Source organism: Bos mutus, chromosome 1, assembly GCF_027580195.1.
Source record: "Bos mutus isolate GX-2022 chromosome 1, NWIPB_WYAK_1.1, whole genome shotgun sequence".
Classification (NCBI taxonomy): domain Eukaryota; kingdom Metazoa; phylum Chordata; class Mammalia; order Artiodactyla; family Bovidae; genus Bos; species Bos mutus.
This window is the reverse complement of record NC_091617.1, coordinates 155,079,914-155,102,443: the sequence shown is the minus strand read 5'-3', so window position 1 is coordinate 155,102,443 and position 22,530 is coordinate 155,079,914. Positions and strand designations below refer to the sequence as shown.

Here is a 22,530-nt window from a genome sequence, read left to right as displayed (position 1 = left end):
GTTCCTTATCCTGACTGGTGATGACTTTATGGATGTACACATGCGATGAAACTTTTTAGTGTGTACACAATATATGCATATCTTAGTATATGTCCATTATATCTCAAAGCTGACTGACTGACTGATTTTTTTGCCAAGAAGAAAGCAGGACCCTTTTTATGGAGCAAGATAACATTGTCTAGAGCCCAAATTATTTTCAACCACAATGTCTAGTATTTAGTGAAACATTAAAAGTGGACCAGTGAGCAAAAAACAAGAGATGAGAACTAAAACCACAGAGGACTTATATAATTGCTCTACCAGACAAAAACTTTAAAACAATGAAGATTATTAATTAAAAAAAAGAATATATTAAAATAGAAAATTTCAAGTGAAATCCTAATCTATGATTTCATAATCTTTGAAAATCCTATGAATTAAAAAAAATAAAGGATACAAAATGAATAATTTCACTGGATGTCTGTAACAGAACACTGGACTTGGGCTTCATGAAGTGGGCAGTGGTTCAGTGAAGTGTTGAAGCACAAGAGAAAAGAGACTAGAATAATACAATGTGAGAGACCTGTGGGACGGAGTCAAAAGATCTCACGTATGTAATGAGTAGCCCAGGAAGAGGGGAGATTTCAAAAAAATATTTGAAGATATAAAGGCCTTGGAGTTTCCTAAAGCATTGGAAGATATGCTCGATTCTGAAACAGCTGACCCTGAAATGAATAAATAAAGAAGCAAGCAAACAAGCAAACAAAACTAATTTTTCATGTATGGGCATCATTGCTTGACTCCTAAAAACTACAGCAAAAAAACCTTCAGAGCAACCAGAATTAAAGATGGCCCGTTGCTCTCAGGGGGCTTCCCTGGTGGCTCAGATGGTAAAGAATCTGCTCGCATGCAGGAGACCCAGGTTCAGTCCCTGGGTTGGGAAGATCCCCTGGAGAAGGGTATGGCAACCCACTCCAGATTTCTTGCCTGGAGAATCCCATGGACAGAGGAGCCTGGTGGCCTACAGTCCATTGGGTCGCAAAGAGTCAGACATGACTGAGCGACAAACACACACACACACACATCGCTCTCAGAGCTGTATCTGGCGTGTCTTGTGGCTGGTGCATGCACACAACACTCTGGGTGTGTGTCCTGAGCGAAATCGCCACATCCTGGCTTATACACTCATTCTGCTCTGCTGGCTGAGGCCTCAAAGTCTGTACTCGTAGCAGCAAAATGGAGATCCTACCACACTATGACGTTTCAAGCAATCACCTCTTCCCACTGCTTCTCAAAACTACACTAGATTTTAGAGAGCAGCAACCTTTCCCCCCTTTCTACAATGACTTTTTTACCCCCCAAATTAAGTAAACAAACTATTAGGAGTGGTATTATAGCACTATGGCTCCAAAAAACCGACATTCACCAATTCCTTGATGTAACCATTTCCACCAGAAAAATCCTTCAAGCTAGGCTCCAACAGTATGTGAACTGAGAACTACCAGATGTACAAGCTGGCTTTAGAAAAGGCAGAGGACCCAGAGATCAAATTGCCAACATCTGTTGGATCATAGAGAAAAAACAAGGGAATTCCAAAAAATAATCTTCTGTTTCATTTAAAATCTACTTCTACTTCATATTAAAGCCTTTGATTTTGTGGATTACAACAAACTGGAAAATTCTTAAATAGATGAGACTACAAGACCACCTTATCTGTCTCCTGAGAAACCTGTATGCAGATCAAGAAGCAGCAGTTAGAACCAGACATGGAACAATGGACTGGTTCAAAACTGGGAGAGGAGTACGTCAAGGCTGTATATTGCCACCTCGCTTATTTAACTTACATGCAGAGTATATCACGCAAAATGCCGGGCTGGATGAAGCATAAGCTGGAATCAAGATTGCTGGGGGGAAATATCATCAAAACTTCAGATGTGCAGATAATACCACTCTAGTGGCAGAAAGCAAAGAACTAAAGAGCCTCTTGATGAAAGTAAAAGAGGAGAGTGAAAAAAGCTGGCTTAAAACTCAGCATTCAAAAAACTAAGATCATGGCATCTGGTCCCATCATTTCATGACAAGTAGAAGGGGAAAAAGTGAAAACAGTGACAGGTTTTATTTTCTTGGGCTCCAGAATCACTGCGGACAGTGACTGCAGCCACAAAATTAAAAGATGCTTGCTCCTTGGAAGAAAAGCTGTGCGAAACCTAGACAGCATATTGAAAAGCAGAGATATCACTTTACCGACAAAGGTCTATATAGTCAAAGCTCTGATTTTTCCAGTAGTTCCATATGGATGTGAGAGTTGGACCATAAAGAAGGCTGTGTGCTGGAAAATGGATACTTTGGAATTGTAGATCTGAAGAGTCTTAAGAGTCCCTTTACAGCAAGGAGATCAAACCAGTCAATCCTAAAGGCAATCAACCCTGAATATTCATTGGAAGGAGTGGTGCTGGAACTGACACTCCAATACTTTGGCTACCTGATGCAAAAAGGCAACTCATTGGGAAATACCTTGATGCTGAGAAACATTGAGGGCAGGAGGAGAAGGTGGCGACAGAGGACGAGATGGTTGGATGGCATCACCGACTTGATGGACATAAGTTTGAGCAAGCTCCAGGAGATGGTGAAGGACAAGGAAGCCAGGCATGCTGCAGTCCATGGGGTTGTAGAGTCAGACACGACTGACCGACTGAACAACAGCAGAAGACATGGCAGGAATGTCCTCGTGCATGTGTCTAGATGAGTAGCAGCAGCCTGTGTGTGTCCATTCTGTGAGAGGATGTAGACAGACCTCCCCAACTCATGGTTCTGGGTCTGGTTCTGTGTGTCTGGGTTTTCCCCAGGCTGGGACCCATCCTTAGATCCTATTGTGCTTGGCTGTGCTGGAACTCTACTTGTAAATGCACTCAGAGTGCAAAACAACTGTGAACCTCAGAAAGGTTTGTAAGTCGGTGAAGGAAATAGTGCAGAAATGAGGATGTGCCTCCCAAAGTGCCTCCCCAGGGACTGTCCTGCAACAGGGTTCCCCGGGAAGCCCCGGCTCCCCAGCTCAGACCATCGGCCTTGCTTACATCCCATCCGTGCAAGTGCACACTCTGCTTATTTACTTCTCATCTGCTTATTACTTTTATAAATTTGTTTTCACTGTTAATTTAAATACTTTTCTACCTGTAAAAATGGTTTGGTTATCTTTGGTTGGGATTGAATGCATCATAATTTTTCTAATTAGTGAATACATGTTTTTTTCCTGTATAGTAGAGGGATTTTTCAGAAGAAAATAGTAGCCTAAGTGACTGGTGTTTAGGAGTTCCCAGGCACCTTGCCCTCTCCAGCACCTGGCAGGGTATTGCCAGACTATTACATTAAGGCAGTGTAGTGGGTGTGTGAAGTGAAAGTGAAAGACATTCAGTCGTGTCCGACTCTTTGCCATCCCATGCCCCAGGGACTATACAGTCCATGGAATTCTCCAGGCCAGAATACTGGAGTGCGTTGCCTTTCCCTTCTCCAGGGGAATTTTCCCAACCCAGGATCAGACCCAGGCCTCCTGCATTGCAAGAGGATTCTTTACCAACTGAGCCATCAGAGAAGCCCAAGAATACTGGATTGGGTAGCCTTTCTCTTCTCTCGGGGAATCTTCCCAACCCAGGGATTGAACCCAGGTCTCCCACATTGCAGGTGGATTCTTTACCAGCTGAGCCACCAGGGAGGTCCATGTATTTGCATCTATTTCTGGTTTTAGTTTGCCCACCTTTGACCACTATGAGACTGAGCACATTTTCATGTGCTTATTGGCCATTTAGACCTCTCCTCTTCCTTTATGAAGTACCTTTCTCAGTTCCTACCCATTTTGCTATTTATGTTTATATCAATTATAAGGGAGAGCAATCAGGCTGGCCCTGGATGTTTCCACGGCAATTTTCACTGGAGAAAGTATACAAAATCTTTAGGGAAGAAAGAATTTTCTCAATAATACATTTTCAGACATGTGAGGTCCTGGGGAGAAGTGATGCGTATCCACCCTCACTGGCAGGGCTTCTTGAAAATGGAGCCAGACTCCAGACAGCTCAGTGGAGTCAGGAAGAAGGGCCACAGACAGGCTGGTGGGGGCCCAGGAGCAGAGTTGCAGGAATAGGGGGCTGTCGAGGTCGGGGATCTGGTATTGCAGACCTTGTTCATTAGGTCACAGCAGCAGTGTCCATAGCAGTGACGGGAGGGAGGTGAGGGCAGGGTGTACAGAGGGGACAGGGGCGCCAGTCATGCGTTTCATGCTCTTCGGGCCAACTAATCAGTGCACAGGGATTTAAGAGCATCATCCAGAGTTACTAGCAAAAGAGCCAAAAATAGCTCGATGAGGACTCACACTGGGCAGTGGGGGGTTGTAACTGTGGTCACTCCTGACTCATCCTTGTGAGTCATCGCCTGTCCTGCTTAGTGGATGAGGCCCCACACAGAGTACAGATACTTGGTAAACATGAGGAAGAGCTCAGCCTCATTCAAGATGTTTACAGCTTTCAAGTGTCAACAATTAAACTGTGGTAACAGTTTTTGTCCTTCAGTTTGTCAAAGTTGAGTGTTTGAGAGTGAATTGCATCGGCAGTGGCTAGAGAAACAGCACTCAGGAATTTGATGGGGATGTAATTTGCAGAGACCCATATGGAGATGATTTTGGTTAATTTCTCTGAAATTAAAAGTGTACAGTATTTCACATCTCATGCCAAGGTACCTCTGATTGTGTTGAGTCAGAAAGTCCTAAGATGCATTGATGGTAAAGAGTCGCATGCCAGGTGCATAATGGACACGCGTGTTCCTTCCGTGTGCGTGGAACGTGATGCATGGATCCGCCGGGCGGTGTTAACAGTGACTGAGCTCAGAAATGCTACCAGAGTCTTGTTTTTCATTGTTTAAATGTTTACTCTTTATATTTAAGTATCTATAGTTTTAAAGAGTTATGAAAACTGCCCAAGACCATGAAAAGTTTTAATAGTTACATTAAGAAAGGAATCTATATGCATTGCCAAGGTCATGTCAAATCCATGATGTGTTAGTATTATTTAGTAATTGAAACCTGAACCGTGAAGTAAGTCAGCCATCACTGGGGAATGCGGCAAGTGGAGGGTATTCTGGCATCACTGTTGTCCCTATGGAGACGGGGCACAGAACACAGTCACTTGAAGTGCTGTGAAAGCCAGGAGCCCTACCCTTGCCCGTGCCCCTGAGGGAGCATCCCCGCCCCTGCCAGGAGAGTGCACACATCCCGGAGCGGCCAGCGCCCTTGGAGGGTCTCCGGCCAGGTCACTGAGAATCTTGCGGTGGGCATCGCCAGCCCTGCAACCCTGACGACTGCTCTCCTCTGAGCCCAAGGCTCCTCTGTGAAGTGGTGATGATGACTGCTTCCTCACCCCGCCAGAGTGTGTGAGAGAACAGGCAGGAGAGCGCTGGGAAGTAACAAGTGTTTAGGAATTGGTAGTGTCTCTTCCTTGTAAAGACTTTTCGCATTTTCATAACCCAGCCTATATTTCTGGAACATTCTTCATTAGGTAGGATTAGAATAATGACTGGACCTTGCAGTTTCAGAGCATTTTGGCATCTGTTGCTGGCATCCACTGAGGAGCCTTGGGAGGGTAACCCCGTCCAGGGCAGGGCCCCCTCCTCCACACTTTACTCCATTAAGGGAATGCTGCGCTTGGCTGGGCCCAGAGCACCCGGACACCTCTGAGTCTTCAAGTGTGTTGCCAGCTTTTAAATGTATTTCTGTTATAACAATTGCTAATGGATGCAAAACAACTTTCACGTATAAAGGTGTTATGAGTCTCCACACGTGAGGATGACCAGGAACAAGCGGGGCTGAGCGGGATCTCGGGCATGCTGAGCTCATCGAGTGACGTGACATTTTTCCCTTGCTTTTTGGTAGATGGACAGTGTCCTTGCCCACGGGGAAGCAGGCAGGCTGGCAGGACAGGCGTCCCCAGGCCGGGAGGAGGAGCCACTCGCAGGTACTCTCATCTACCCCCGCTGGTGACCTGCTCGCCCGGCCCCCCTGTTCCAGCCAGTGACGCCTGTGACCCCCGCCTCCCCCCGGCCTGCTCTGCCACCTGTGCCCTGCCTGCGCCCAACCTCAGTGCCTGTCGGTTGACCCACCTCAGCCCGGATCTGACCTTCCCCTGCCATCCCAACGCCGGGCCTGGTCCTCACTTCTGGTTGACCCTTTGCTTGACCACTTCTCTCCAAGTTCTTAACTCTCAGTTGTTCTGTGACTCCCAGTAACCTGGCTTGGCCACCGGGCATGTGGAGAGGCCCCTGTTGGGGTGGGCTCCCACCTGCTGGTGCTCACAGCCTCTCAGATGTGCTTTTTATGTGTTCATTTCCTTCAACAGGGTGGTTTGTAGAGAACTGAGAAGGAACGTTGGTTCCTGCAGCGATGCGGTCGGGCTGCGTGCTGCTGCCCCTCCTGAGCCACACAGAATGGCCACTCTGTCATTGGCCTAGGAGCAGAGTGAAGGAGATGAGATGCTTCAGAATCAGAACTGATTTCAGGAACAATTTTAAATGAGGCTGGGAGGGTAGGGCTGCTGTCCCGGAGCCTGCAGAGTCACTGGGCAGACAGCTCAGGTCTGCTGTCTGCACCCGGTCTGGCTCTGGGAGGGGTTGCATCCATCAGCAGACACACTGATGGGCTCTGTCCCCAGAAACAGCATCAGAGGTAGATGCAGCCTAAGCAGTCCGGAGGTGACTCGCTCCGTGGGTAGGGAAGGGGAGGGCGAGGGACAACAAGTGTGTGTGCTCCCCAGCAGGGGCCGCCAGGGACCCACAGGAGTGTCAGGGTTGCCTCACTGAGGTGACTAAGTAAGGGTGAGGGGGCAAGTCATGGATGGGGAGGCAGAGGGAACAGCCAATGTGAAGGTTGTAGGCGAGGAGGCTGGAGAGCAGCTGGAGGCCCGTGTAGCCACAGCGGTGGGAGGGTGGGACACTGGGGCCAGATAGCAGCTTCCACTAGGGGTGGGGTCCCACGTAAACCTTTTAGAGCCGAGCAGACTCCAGCCTTCCTGAGGGTGGGGAAGGAGAACTGGGCTTCACCCAGGTGGTCTGGACAGACAAGGTGGAAAGCGGGTGCACATGGAGGAGAAGAGAGGGGAAGAGCCGGGCAGGAGAACAGGGGCTTTGATGAACAGCGGGGAGAGGGGGAGTGAGGGGGAGCCCAGGGGAGTGTTGTCGATGAGCGAAAACAGGACTGGTTCTGTGAGGGCGGCAGGTGGGCTGAGGGGCCATGCAGTCATGAAGCAGCCATGGACGTACTGCACAGCAGGTCTGTCCCAGGAAGCTGAGGGGGTACCAGGAGCTGAGAAGATGAGGAAATCCTGTGAGATGCGGGTGGTCCTCATGAACTGCCAATGGTCGCCCACTGGTGACACACAGGACGGGACGCCCTCGTGTGGGCCAGCTTACGGTTGAACTTCTTCCGGCCTCTGGCCATGGTGCAGGGACGTTCTGGGGGCCTTTCTGGGCCAGGGGAGGGCAGGGTTGGGGCCCTAGGCTCCGTGCCATCTGTGGTGTGAGAAGAAGCGGCAACCTGGGGAGAGGCGTGGCACTGTGGGGCTCTGGGCTGTGGCTCTCGCCAGGCAGGAGGAGGAAGCAAGTGAGGACAGAAGGAGCCCAGCGCAGGCGCAGAGCCCATGTGGCTGCTCCACAGATGGGCCAGGAAGGGGCCTTCCTGAAGGGAGGGCTGGGACAGCAAAGGTGGGCGGTGACCGTGGTTGACTTTCTCTTCAAGTTGGTGGCAGTTGTAAATTGATCTCCATCAAAGTAGAATATAACTTAGAAATATTTAAAAAATACAACCGCCTTTTCCAGTTAGAGAACAGTACTTGGTTTCTATGGTAACTGCCAACCATTTAACTAGGGCAAGTGTTATGTGGTGACATGGGGTAATTACAGACAACGGGGAAATTGCAGGGTAAGACTTACATAAATACAGAGTGGCTGCGTGGTTAGCTTCTGCTGCTGAAGTGAGGCTGTGGCCGTTTCTGGCTGGCTGTCTGCTCCAGAGCCTGCCCTTGGGCTGGGCGGTCACCTTGGGGCAGGGCCCCTCTCTGTTCAGCCTGTTGCGTGTGAGTCCCACTCTCCTCCCTGCTCTGCCCTGGGACCTCAGGCAGGTTGTCCCCAGGCCCACTTGACCTGTGCCTCTGTGAGGCCTTCCCCAGGTCAGGCTAGAGGCAGACGGAGGCAGTACATTGGCTCCAGGCTTTGGCCGTTGACATTAACTTATCAACCAGAACTTAAGAAGGGTGTTTCTGGGCTTTTTTTCTTTTATCAACCGGCTAGGAAACAACCCCTAAATAGGGTAAAAAGAAAAATCAGAGCACAAATCCATCTCTCACAGATTGGAACAGGATGGTCAGAACACTCACCTACTGTCCCCCCTGCCAGGATCCTCCAAAGACAGAGAGTTTAAGACTACAGAGTCCATGCTGCCCCAGAAACAGGGGCCACCGAGTCAGAAGCTCAGACTTCAGGTTAATTACCAAGAGACAGAAGCAAATAACATTTGCGAATGAAAACATCACAGGAGATGTGTGGCGAGCCTACTGCAGGTAAGTATTCTAATTCGGACACTTGCAGAACCAGTATCCATGCAGGTGAGTCAAGTTTCTCAAAAGCAGACTGTGGGCAGAGCCGAGAACTGTCACACCCTTGAGAACCACAGAGCAGGGGAGAGAAGTACCAAGTGCAATGAAAGAGCATGTTCCAGGGAAGACCTAATGGCATGAGGAGAAGAGCATTCATAAAAGAAGCAGCTCCTTCAAAAGAGACAGGCAAAGATTTTGGAAAGAAAAGTTATGAAAATGAAAAAATCTTGATGGTTTAAATTGCAGAACAGACAGAAATGAAGAAGGAATTAGTGATTGGACAAATGAACCAAGGATGGTTCCAGAATGCAGGCCTAAAGCACCCAGAGCAGGTTTCAAGGACTGAGAGGTGGAGAGTGTAAGAGAAGAGGGGGAGCCCATGGGGAGTTTGAGAAGCTCACATGGTTGTCAGGAGCATTCTGAAAAGGAGAGAGTGGAGAAGACTGAGAGAGGGTGACGAACGTGTCTCGGAAGACGCCTGACGGGTACAGAGCATGTCAGGGATGAAATGTTGGGCGAGATGGGGTGGGCGGAGAAACCATAAGGGCTGGGAGGCAGTGGGATGGAAGTTTAGGATAGGACCCAAGAGAAACCCCAAAGTGGTCAGCAAAAGGAGCAAAGCTCTCGCTATCAATTGACGTAAAATTCTCTATACCACATGAGTATTTTAGAGTTAATTGGATCAATATCTTCAAAGTACTTGGGGAGAAAAGATTCCAAACCTGGAATTTGAGACACTGCCGTAATCCAGATTGAAGGGCAAAGGAAGGGTGCTGTCAGACAAGGACTCAGAGGTTTCCGGCCTCACCCCCAAGACTGACAAAAATGAGGGAGACAGCCATCCATAGAGAGGGTGGCACTTGGTCCCACTGACAATGGCGGGAAGGAATCCTGGGCAGTATGCAGCTACTCTGAATAATCACTGATGCCTGTTGGTTTGCAAATTAAAGTGATAGTTGAAAAATCTTGGTAGCTTCCAGTGTTTATTGTCCATGGTTGTTCAGCAGTTACTTGTGATTCGGTGTTCTCCTAAGAAGTGAACTCACGTCTTTCTACTCCACCATCTTGTCTCCATCAGTTCAGTTCAGTTCAGTTGCTCAGTTGTGTCTGACTCTTTGCGACCCCATGAATCGCAGCACACCAGGCCTCCCTGTCCATCATCAACTCCCGGAGTTCACTCAGACTCACGTCCATCGAGTCAGTGATGCCATCCAGCCATCTCACCCTCTGTCGTCCCCTTCTCCTCCTGCCCCCAATCCCTCCCAGCATCAGAGTCTTTTCCAATGAGTCAACTCTTCTCATGAAGTGGCCGAAGTACTGGAGTTTCAGCTTTAGCATCATTCCTTCCAAAGAAATCCCAGGGCTGATCTCCTTCAGAATGGACTGGTTGGATATCCTTGCAGTCCAAGGGACTCTCAAGAGTCTTTTCCAACACCACAGTTCAAAAGCATCAATTCTTCGGCGCTCAGCCTTCTTCACAGTCCAGCTCTCACACCCATACATGACCACAGGAAAAACCATAGCCTTGACTAGCTGGACCTTTGTTGGCAAACTAATGTCTCCGCTTTTGAATATGCTATCTAGGTTGGTCATAACTTTCCTTCCAAGGAGTAAGCATTTTTTAATTTCATGGCTGCAGTCACCACCTGCAGTGATTTTGGAGCCCCCCAAAATAGAGTCTGACACTGTTTCCACTGTTTCCCCATCTATTTCCCATGAAATGATGGGACCGGATGCCATGATCTTAGTTTTCTGAATGTTGAGCTTTAAGCCAACTTTTTCACTCTCCTCTTTCACTTTCCTCAAGAGGCTTTTGAGTTCCTCTTCACTTTCTGCCATAAGGGTGGTGTCATCTGCATATGAGGTTATTGATATTTCTCCCGGAAATCTTGATTCCAGCCTGTGTTTCCTCCAGCCCAGCGTTTCTCATGATGTACTCTGCATAGAAGTTAAATAAACAGGGTGACAATATACAGCCTTAACGTACTCCTTTTCCTATTTGGAACCAGTCTGTTGTTCCATGTCCAGTTCTAACTGTAGCTTCCTGACCTGCATACAAATTTCTCAAGAGGCAGATCAGGTGGTCTGGTATTCCCATCTCTTGAAGAATTTTCCACAGTTTATTGTGATCCACACAGTCAAAGGCTTTGGCATAGTCAATAAAGATCTTCACAGAAATAGATATTTTTCTGGAACTCTCTTGCTTTTTCCATGATCCAGCAGATGTTGGCAATTTGATCTCTGGTTCCTCTGCCTTTTCTAAAACTAGCTTGAACATCAGGAAGTTCACGGTTCATGTATTGCTGAAGCCTGGCTTGGAGAATTTTGAACATTACTTTACTAGCATGTGAGATGAGTGCAATTGTGTGGTAGTTTGAGCATTCTTTGGCATTGCCTTTCTTTGGGATTGGAATGAAAATTGACCTTTTCCAGTCCTGTGGCCACTGCTGAGTTTTCCAAATTTGTTGGCATATTGAGTGCAGCACTTTCACAGCATCATCTTTCAGGATTTGGAATAGCTCAACTGGAATTCCATCACCTCCACTAGCTTTGTTCGTAGTGATGCTTTCTAAGGCCCACTTGACTTCACATTCCAGGATGTCTGGCTCTAGGTCAGTGATCACACCATCGTGATTATCTGGGTTGCGAAGATCTTTTTTGTACAGTTCTTCTGTGTATTCTTGCCACCTCTTCTTAATATCTTCTGCTTCTGTTAGGTCCATACCATTTCTGTCCTTTATCGAGCCCATCTTTGCATGAAATGTTCCCTTGATATCTCTAATTTTCTTGAAGAGATCTCTAGTCTTTCCCATTGTGTTGTTTTCCTCTATTTCTTTGCATTGATCTCTGAAGAAGGCTTTCTTATCTCTTCTTGCTATTCTTTGGAACTCTGCATTCAGATGCTTGTATCTTTCCTTTTCTCCTGTGCTTTTTGCTTCTCTTCTTTTCACAGCTATTTGTAAGGCCTCCCCAGACAGCCATTTTGCTTTTTTGCATTTATTTTCCATGGGGATGGTCTTGATCCCTGTCTCCTGTACAATGTCACGAACCTCATTCCATAGTTCATCAGGCACTCTATCTATCAGATCTAGGCCCTTAAATCTATTTCTCACTTCCACTGTATAATCATAAGGGATTTGACTTAGGTCATACCTGAATGGTCTAGTGGTTTTCCCTACTTTCTTCAATTTCAGTCTGAATTTGGCAATAAAGAGTTCATGATCTGAGCCACAGTCAGCTCCTGGTCTTGTTTTTGCTTGTCTCCATACTACAAGCCAAAAAAAATCTTACATATATGTATTTATATAATGATAGCTCCATTGGTAAAGAATCTACCTGCAGTGCAGGATACCCCGGTTTGATTCCTGGGTCGGGAAGATCCGCTGGAGAAGGGATAGGGTACCCACCCCAGTATTCTTGGGCTTCCCTTGTGGCTCAGCTGGTAAAGAATCTGCCTGCAATGTGGAAGACCTGGGTTTGATCCCTGGGTTGGGAAGATCCCCTGGAGAAGGGAAAGGCTACCAACTGCAGTATTCTGGCCTGGAGAATTCCATGGACTGCATAATCCATGGGGTTGCAAAGAGTCGGACACGACTAAGTGACTTTCACTTTCCACTTTCTATGGTGATGAGAAGAAGAGTGAAGGTTTCTTAGACTTCAATTCTTCTTCTGGGGGAATGTAGATACTGCTCAAGCCTATAGTGTATGAATGTGCTTTTGAACAAACTAACAGTCTACCAGGAGCCACCAGGCATAGGCACAGATGGTGCAACTTCAGTTCTTGTAGAGGAAAAACTCTGGAACAACCAAAAGGTAGAGAAAAAGGAGCAAATTAGAAATCAAAGTGTTAAAGCCAGACATCTTGTAGGCATTAGTTCAAGTATATGTGAAATTTCTCTATTAAAAAGCAAAACTCAGATTGCCTTTAAAATGACACCGAAACAGAAAATGTATTGGGAGGCTACTAAGCAAATGCTAATCACTGGAAAGCAGCCCAAGCAACATTATTTTCAAGAAAAAGATGAAAAGCATTAAATGGGACAAAGATACATCATTTTGATAAGTTGTAATCCCCTAAGAAGATATGATATTCATGAACTTTTATGTACATAATTACATAGATGTAAATTTTATGAAGGAAGAGCCTCTAAGAATAGGAAATGGACAAATCTAGTACCATAATGGGAAACTTTAATTGAAAAATTGAAAAGACAAAAAGTGCATGTGGTCACGATGAACCTGAATAGCATTCCTGACAAAGTCTGTCCCAGACACAAAACATACTTTCCTTCTTTCCTCCCTCCCTCTCCTGCTTCCTTCCCTCCCTCCTTTCTTCCAATTTTTCAAACACACCAAGACCATTCACAAATATATTCACCATGTATTTTATTTTAAAGAATATCATATTTTTCAACAGCAGAAATCATTAAGTACAATAAAAATGGAAATTAACCACAAAATGACAACCAAAAGCAGCCCAGACTCTGTTATTTGGAGTCTGGAGATTTGAGGATGCTTTTAAATAAAAGCATAAACTGTATAAAAAGTAAGGAAAAATGAGATAATACTGAACATCAAAACATGAAGGATGCTGTCAAAGCAATTCTTAGGAGAAAATTTTAGAAAACCAGAGATATTTAAATAAAACAATCCCATGACTCTACATGTTAGAGAAAGAATTAAAAAATAATTCAGGACAAATTAATAAAGTTAAAGGTAGAGGTGAACACAGCAGAATGTGAAAACATGGTGCTGAGTGTAATAAATGCTGGTAAAGAAATATGAAACACTTAAAACAGCAACTCTGGTCCAGGGGTTGGGGGGAAGACAAAACTTTAAAACTTGAGTGACCAGGGAGTAGATATAAGATGTGGAGGCTCTTAAAACTTTCAGTCAACATGTATGCACTGCTATATTTAAAGTGGAAAACCAACAAGGTCCTTGTGCATACAGCACAGGGAACTCTGCTGAGTGTTATGTGGCAGCCTGGATGGGAGGGGAGCTCTGAGGAGGCTCGACACCTGTGTGTGCACGGATGAGCCCTGTGCTGGGCACCTGCGACTGTCACAACATCGGTAGACTCCAGTACAAAATAAAACTTAGAAAAACACATCAATAAAACTTCAAAAAATGTTAAGGCAGCAAAGAACACCTCTGAGATGTTTACAACTTTATGCAACAGAATTGGAAAGTCTACATGAGATGGATACTTTTCTAGAAAAATGTAAATCAAGAAATTGGCCACATATGATGTAGAAAGTCTGGGTAACTATGGGAATGACTGAAACGGCGCTCAGTCTGCACTCAGGTGTGGCTGGGCATCCTGCTCCTTGGCATGTCCTCACATATCCGAGAGGAAACACAGTCCTTATTCGGTATGCAAACTGTTTTAGAGAATGGAAAAAGTCAGGTTTCCCTAACCATTTTATGAGATCAGCCATACTATAATGCAAAAATCATGTGAGTAATCCTAAAATAATCAATAGATAACTCTGCCTTCTGAGACAGGTATGCAAGCCCTAAAAAAATGTTAGCGGATCAAATCCAGCAGTGCATTTTGCTTTAGGTACATCTTTAATTTAATAGGAGTCCTGGCTTGGCGAAGTGCCTGGTCCCCTGCCCTTGTCCTCTCTGCCCTGCTCCTGTCTGTCTGGCTTTCTTGGCTTGCCTTCTCTGTGTATCATTCTTCTTGAATTCCTCTCATTGCTTTGTTTTTGACTTTTAAAAAATGTTCTCTTTCTTCTGTTTTCCTCTGCTGTATTTATTAAATTGCATGTCTTCTGATTTCATCTGGATTTTTGAAACATTTTTTTCTTTTATTCCCAATTCTTTCCTGAGTTCTATGACATAATTTTTGAGTTTTTCTAATTCTGGTTTATGTTTTTTTCATTGCTTGCATCATTATCTTAATGTCTCTTAATCAACTTAAAGATATTAGATTATAGTTTTTCTGTTTTGGTCAGCATGGCTTTATGGTTTGTGTTTATTGTCAGTAGGAATGTTATTTTTCTTATTTTGAAAAGAAAATCTTTGTATGGTACCTGACAGCACATGAAATTTGTTTTCCTGAATTTTTAAGAAAATACTGTTTAGGATAGCTTTGGTAATTTCATGGCTCTAGACTGCCCTCTTCTGTTCATTTTAAGAAGGTGAAGTATGAGAACCTGAGGTCACAGTGTGTCTGCTGAGGGCTGGGGGGCTGGGTAAAGACCTTGTGTTGCTGTTAAGTGCTCTGGTTCTCATAACTGCACTTGGTATACCCAGACATAGAAAATACGCTCTAGAGTATTTGGAGTCAAGGCAGGTGCTGTCTGTAGTCACTATCGTGGTCTGTGCGCAGGTTGGGAAAGAATCTCCAGAGACAGAGCGGTACAGAAGGGAGTGAGTTTATTAAGAACAGAGAGCAGAGATAACGTGGCGCTGCAGCACAGGGCCGGACTCCTGAAAGACCAGGCAGAGCCACCCCTGCTGTGGGCCAGCAGCCAATTTTTATAGCCTCAAAACAAAGAAACTTCCTGCCAGAAGAGTGGCATTAGGGTGCTATAGGGTGGGTGTTTTACCTAATAAAGAGTTGGGGGATGGCCAGTTGAGGGAAGGGAGGCTCATGGCAATGGTTGCTATGGGGCTCTGTCAGTTCCAGAGATGACCTTGGTACAGGGCTCCACACCTGTGACCTTGGTATACAGCTCCACTGTCACTCTCAGCCGGTGTGCATGATGGGGAATGAACTGGTGTGTGACAGGCGAGCCAGCCTGACCATGAGCAATGGGAGACAGTTACAGGACACGCAGAAGTGCATTGTAATGATCACACAACTTTAATGCAGGTTCAACATTACAACTCAATAAGAAGTTGTCAAATAAGCAAGTAAAATGAATTCTTCAGCGGAAAACACAGAGGTCCTTCTCTTCCAAATGGGTCTCCTGGGAGGTGGCAGATGGAATCCTGGGTGAGCCAAGGGGGTGCTGAGCTCTGGGCTGCTGCCAGAGCCACTGTTCCAGCTTCTCAACACTTCCCTCTAACTGAAATTTTAATTAAAAGCAATGCCTCAGAATATAAAATCTACTAAGAAGAGGACAAGCACCCTCTTGAAGTGACCTGGGGTTTCGGGACCCAGGAGGCCCAGAGGGAGGCTGGTGAGAGCATCTCCCACCATCCCTGGGTCCCTGGTCACCAAGCGCACTGGACCAGACACTGTGCACTTCTCCGAAAACTCAGGAAGTGCCTGGAGAGTCTCTGAACTCAGGGAGTGGGGAGTGCATGGGGGGTTTTGGGGCCACTTCCCCCACCTTGTGGCGGTGAAGAGCAGGATGCAGAAGCCACCCGCAGGCTCTGAACCCTGCAGACCACATGAGCCCGTGTGAAGCGGAGAACGTGGCCGAGAAGGTTGCAGTCCAGTGCGGGGAAGGGGAGGCGGCAGCTCGCCAGACGCAGTGGCGCCTACTCTGTGCTCAGGAGGCACGTCCACAGGCTCTGTGATGACCCTCTGCGCCAGCCTCACAGCCAGTCCTGGCTGCCCCTGACCCTTGCGCTCTGCTCTGTGGCCCTCCCCCCGCCCCGCCCCCCTGGGTGTCTGGGTGGGATCACAGATGACCTCCCAGCTACGCCCCCGTGTGCCCCTCTCCAAGGCTCCCGGCTGGCTGCTCGTGGTCACGTGGTCACTCTGTCTCCCTCTGTGGAAGCACACCTCTTCCACGCAGCTGGTGGCTAGGGACTCTTGCAGATGCATCCCACTGTGGGCTTCTGGCTCCTCTGATGCCCTGGGCTGGCGTTTTCTGCTGGGGGCTTCTGGGCTGGGGGTTCTCCTGGCGTCAGGACAGCTGCAGCTGTGTGGCCCTAGCTGGTGTCTGGCTTGTGCAGCAAGAGGTAAAGCGGCCCGGCAGGGAGACACAGTTGCGTGAGTCACACCCACACCATCATGCCCTGAGGTCCAGCAGAGTTCAGCACAATCATGTTACAGAAACCAGTCACGTCTGTAACCATGGTGCACGCCCCTCCCGCGTCTCTTTGTGACACTGACTGAGCTGGTCCGTTGTCCTGTGGTGCCCACTGTCCATCCAGAGAGCCTGGGGCCACTTGTGGCCTCCGGGCAGCAGCGGGAAGGGCTCCCAGAGGCAGCTAAAGCTGAGCTGGGCCTGGGAGACAGCACTGTCCGCCTCCCTCCTCCATCTCCTTTTGGAGGAGATGTTCAGCGGGAGGCCTAGCTCTTGGCCCCTCTACCCCTCCCTGCACCTGCAGGCTTCTAGCCCCACGCACACGGCGGTAGTCAGTCCCGCCGTGTCCCCCCAGAGCACAGACCTCCTGTCTTCCCAGCTCCAGCCCCAGCAGATACTTGGCTCTGGTGCTGTCTGGACCTGGTCGCTCTCAGAAGGAATACAGTCAGTGCCTGCGCTTCTCTCTCTGCTTTGTCTCTTGTCTCCACTCTCACTGTAGAATTATCCTGGCAAAATAGGCTTTAAGTCCCTCATTTGTAGAGCACTTTGCAATTACAGAATACTTTTCCACATCGCTGAAAGGTGGGTATTTTCTTTTTCATATTTATAACATGGAGCTGAGTCGAGAGCAGCGGAGTTGTGGGCATTAGCCTGGGGTTGAGATGTGGGTCCCCTCAGAGCAAGCCCCCAGGGGCTGTGTCACAGGCCAGGAGTCACAGGCCCCAGAGAGTGTCCCCTGGGGTCAGAGGAGCTGCTGACTGGTGGAGGTACAGCTGCACAGGCTCCGAGTCCTGCTGCAGGGCCGCCTCGCTGCTTGGGGCTCTCTACCCCACCCCCACCACCACCCTGGTGGGCTGCCTGGACCTCCCTCCAGCACTTCCTGCGGCGGAACCTACCAGAAGTCAGTGCAGGACGAGGTGTGGTGGGCTTTTCACCCTGGCCTAGCAGCCGTGCTGACCTTCGCCCCTTGAGAGTGGGTGGGACTCGGGCCGTGGTCCCGGGACTATGTCACGATGCCTGGCAAAGGGGTTTTGTGGATGCTGGTCAGGTTCCTGGTCAGCTGACTATGAGTGACTCAGAGGTGGTGCCCTGACCCGACCTCAGGAGCCCTTCAGTCGGGATGTAAAGTGCGAGGTGGAAAAAGCCAGCGATGGAGGTGAGGGGAGTCCAGCCAGGAGACCAGGAGGCGCGGGCGGCTGTTGGGAGCCACACAGCCTAGAAGCTCCTGGCACCCTCTAGAGCTGCACACCGTGGAGGCTGTGCATCGTGCTAAAATAAGTTGAAACTCTTATTTTGGGGCACTGTGGCTGAGTGGGGAAGGGGTGCCCTTGAAGCCAAGGGTAAGGCCTGCCCAGTGAGCATCCCAGCTGGGCACTCGGTCCTCAGCAGCCCCCACGTGCTGCTGGACTAAGAAGCATCAGGCGTGGTTGCCACCTGCCAGGAGCACACAGCGGGGAAGAACCACCCGTTAACCAGCTAACCTCCCATTCTCGACCAGAGATGGAGCGAGACGTGGTTAGTCAAGGCTCCCAAACTAGGAAACTTCCGACATCCTTGCTCCTGCAGGGACAGGCTGTGCCAAAGTGGAGTCAGTTCTTGCAGCAGATGGAACCCTGGGGTGACCTCTCACTGCCCTCGCCCGTTTCACGCCACCCCTACCCCCACCCCAGGGCCTTTGCACAAGCCTGCCTGCTGGGTGCTCTGCTCCCTGATTGGCTCCCTCGCTTGTTTCAGGTCCTTATTCCAAAGTCACCTTGGTGGGCCTTCCCTGCCCCTTGGTGAGGCCACCCACAACCTGTCCTGAGCACTGTCCTGACTGCTCTCCCTGCTCAGCACCCTGTTGGGCCTGCTTTTGTCTTGCATGTCCTCTATCTCATCCACTCAAGCGCAGCCTCCCTGAGGTGGGTGTTTGTTCCATGCAGCACTGCTTCTCAGGCACCCCAAATGGCACTGAGGTCAGGGCTGGGGGAGCAGGTGTCAACTCAGGTGAGACGCCCAGTGACCAGAGACTCTGTTCTCTGAAAGGAGTGAAGAACTGTGGCTTCTCGGGGTTTCCCTGCCGTCTCCCTGAGCCCTCTGTCCCTGGCAGAGGTGCGCGTGTGGACTGGCCTCTCTGCTCATACCCAGGCCTATGGTCAGGACTGAGGAATGCTGCTTACTGTCAGATGGACGCTTGGGGAGGCCCTGTGACCAGAGTTAGAGCAGGTCGGCCTATGATTCTAGAAGGGTGGGTGGGAGACGGTTCCCGTTTTGAGGGGCCCCCCACCTCCCCCACAATCTACCATTCATTCAAGGCTGCCATCGTAGTGGGCGTGGGTGCGAACCGGAAGCCGGCGGGCTGGGGGAGAGGCCGACTTGTTGTCCCCCACCCTCCACCCCCATCTGTTTTTGCAAATCCTCCGTTTTCTTTGAAGAACTAGGCTTTGGCCAATGGAGCTCTGCTGCCCTCTAGTGGCTAGTGTTGCTGCATCCGGTCACGTGCGTGCTCAGACGCTCAGTGTGTGGGACTCTGTGACCTCATGGTGGCCCCCAGGCCCCACTGTCTATGGGATTCTCCAGGCAAGAATACTGGAGTGGGCTGCCATTTACTTCTCCAGGATCCAGTCACGTCCTTTCCTCTGCAAGGCCTCCCGTGTGCAGGGGAGACTGGGGCTCCTACAGTACCCCCGTGGAAAGCGATTTTCCCACCCAGTGGAGTTCGGGGGGCTTTGGCCTCTGTGATGAGGCCCGTGGAGGTGCCTCGGGACCGACTGCGGGGCGGGGCTGAGCGTCTGCCAGCGCGGATGCCCACGGAGGTGTGGGGCTGCCTGTCCTCCTTCCACCTGTAGCCTCCCCGCCTGCCAGTGGCGGCCATCCCCTCCGTGGTTTAGGTCTCAGGCCCCTCCAAGGAGGGCGTGAGCCCTGATGCCACAGGCGGCAGGGCAGGGAGTGGCCCTGGAGGGGATGCCAGTGTCCAGGACTGCCCTGACCTCTGTTCTCCAGAGCTCCTTAGCCCCCTGGGGCTGCTCAGGAGTGAAGGACCAACACCCACCCCCCGACCCTAGGGTTGGGGGAACCTTTGGGGCTTCCAGCAGAGGGAAGGTGGGAGATTGGGAGGGGAGGCCAGCCTGTGCTCAGGTTCAGGGGTCTGGCCCACCCTGTGACCTTGGACTTACCGTCCAGGGAACTTGGGCTGATCAGCAGAGATGGAGCCTCAGGCCACTGAGAAGGGTGGGGCAGAGGGCTGCCTGTGACTCAAAGGGCTGTGCCTTCAGCAGGGCGGTGGGAGGTGAGGCCACCTCACAGAAGGGGTGGAGATCACACTCTACCTCAGCCCCCAGCCTGCACCTCCCAGAGAAATCCACTAGAGATATGGACCTAATGCCAGACCCCTGTTGCAGAAAGACTGTCCTGAGTGGGCAGTGCCCAGGGATGGGCAGGAGCAGAGGCCCTGCCCGTGCCTCTCATGCCGCCTGTAGGTCTTTAGGCCAAGGTCAGGTCTTAGACCCAGTGAGGTCCAGTGGAGAAGGTGTGTGAGGGCTCCTCACCCAGGCGGCACGAACCTGGAGGAGGGCTTTCAGCTGCGAGGCAGGCAGATGACCTTTGCTGAGGGTGGTGGCCAGTCTTCCCCATCTCCAGTGGGCTTGAGGACCAAATGCCTGAAGCCAGGCAGGGGCTCCCCACACCAGGCTGGCCCCCAGCTGAGCTTGCCCGGGGTGGGGTGGGGGGCAGTATTCATGAGCATTTGGGCGCTCCCCTCCTGGCAGGGGAGCAGGCAGGGGCCAACCCCACTAGCACAGCCCCATCCAGCCATGGAGCTCTCTCTGCAGCCTGCAGGCCTCGCTGTGGGAGCTGGGGTCCCTGTCCAGCGCCTGGTGCGGGGGATGGGGGTGGGGGGTTGCTGTGTGTGGCCAGTAGTATCATAAGGAAAGCTGGTGTCCTCGGCCCACATTGCTGGGGCTGGAAGTTTGCACTCACTGAATTACCTGTCTGGCAAGTCACAATGTGTGGTGTTGATGTTTCTCAAAGAAATGAGTTTAAAATATCCTAATTAACCTCAGTGGCCAAACTGTGGGAGGATTGGTGAAATGTGAGGGGTTCCTCTGATGCCGTTAGAAGGGTTTTGGAGAAGAAAATTTAAGAGCATGGGAAAATATTCAGCATGTAAAGTGCTTTGGGTCCGGCTGCTTTCTCAAAAGGCCATGTCCTCTGAGGGTGGGGGCCCCTGGCCGGGCCAGGCTTCCACGACAGGGCGCCTCAGCCCCTGCCCATCTCGCTGGCTGCAGACACGGGTCCGGCATCTCTGGTTGTCACAGAGCTGGCACACACCTTAGTCACACGCTTCCAGTGTCTGATTTATATCTAAGAGTCCTCTACATGTTCTTTCTGAAGTATATTATGCAAATGTTTTGCCCTTATGTTTTGTTGACAGTAGCTTTTCAAAAAAAGGCTTTAGAACGATTTTAGCTTTACAGAAATGTTAAAAAGAGAGCACAGAAGAATACTAAATATAGAAGAAACAATCTGATAAACAGCATTCCAGTAGAAGAAGAAGAGAATGCTGTACCACATCGGGGCTTGACCACCGACCCCCTAGCTGGACACCTCCTGATTTCAGATCTTGACCCCTGGACACCTGCATTTAGTAACTATTTCTCTTTTAGTAACTTTACTTTTTTGTTTCAGAAATAATCGTGTTTGAAAGAATACACATAAGCAAGGAGAATATCTAATCACTGAACAGAAATAAATACTGTTGATAATTTGGTACACTATCTCCCAGTGTTTTGTATACATACTTTAAAATTTTTTATCAAAAGTGAAATGATATCATCCTCTTCCCACTACTTGTAACCATCTTGTTTCATAACATTATTTTCATTAGTGTCCTGTGTCATTAAATAATTACCTACTCAAAAAACAAAAAGAGACCACACAGAGGCGTCCCTGATGCTAACACCTCTGACGTGTGGTCACCGCTATTGATGCGTCATCACCGGCTACAGTCTGTTCCGTTTTCAGAATTCCTCAGTTTTCCCCAGTGGCCTTTTTCTGTCCCAGAGTACACTGTCGTGTCTCTTTAGGCTCTTCTGGGCTGTGATAGACTTAGACTTTCCTCGTTTTGATGACCTTGGCAGTTTTGAGGAGAGTGGGTCAGGGAATTTTTAGAACGTCCCTCCGCTGGGACTCGTCTGATGTTTTCCTCATGACTGGATGGGCATTGTAGGTTGTTGGGAGGAAGGCCAGAAGCACAGGGCCCCTCTCACCACATCCTGTCCAGGGGTCCGGGGCGCGTGCCGTCTGGTGACCTATACCATGAACGCCGACCTCGGTCACCTGGCGCAGGTGTACTTGTCAGTCTGTCCACTGTGATGTCACTCTCTGTCCCCCTCCCCTTGCTGTCCTCTGTGGTGGGAAATTGCCATGTGCAGCCCACACCCCAAGGGTGGAGTAAGGAGAGTTTAACTCTTAAAGTTCTGCTAAGAGTCTATGATGGTGTGGTGTGTAAGGTCAGACCACCCTGGTCTTCTACTTTTATACTAACTGTGCCACTCATGGTTATACCATGCCTCTGTTCCCCAAGAGTCCTGGGGTCATGGTGCTTCTTGTATCTGATGTGCCCATCCTCTGACGGGGTCCATTGAGCTCACCACTTGGCTGAGCCAGGAGCACGGAATCTCAGTGAGTGTCTTAAAATTGGCTCTTTGGTCTTTGTGGTGACCTTTGACCCCATTCTGCAAGATTCTTTCAGGTCCAGCTGGCTTTGGGTTTGGGTTGAGATTGTGGTGGGTTTCCACGGAGGAAAGTGTGGCCGTTATCTCCAGACACCCAGCCTGCCTCCAAGAGGCTTCTCTGCCTTCCTCCACTGCATCCAGGGGCTTGGGCCCCCTCTTGCCATCTGTAGACCTCCCTGAAGAAGTTCTGCCTGCCTGCCTGCCTGCGGCCTAGGCTGGGTGTGGTCAGAGTCCTGGGAGGCCTGGGGGTGGGAGTCTGGCTGCTCGGTGGGAGTG

At 49.4% G+C, this 22,530-nt stretch overlaps 1 protein-coding gene across 13 annotated transcripts in view; it reads left to right on the top strand.

Annotated features, from left to right (window-relative positions):
• The window catches only part of PCBP3 (poly(rC) binding protein 3), a 231,907-nt gene that overhangs the window by 132,893 nt on the left and 76,484 nt on the right, over positions 1–22,530 (top strand). For 2 of the 13 annotated variants that reach the window (XM_070377983.1, XM_070378000.1), the window contains exon 3: positions 5,894–5,975. The exons of the other annotated variants lie outside the window; for them this stretch is intronic. The gene's annotated coding sequence lies outside the window, so the exon portion shown is untranslated. The remainder of the gene's footprint in view (positions 1–5,893; positions 5,976–22,530) is intronic. 13 annotated transcript variants of the gene reach the window in all.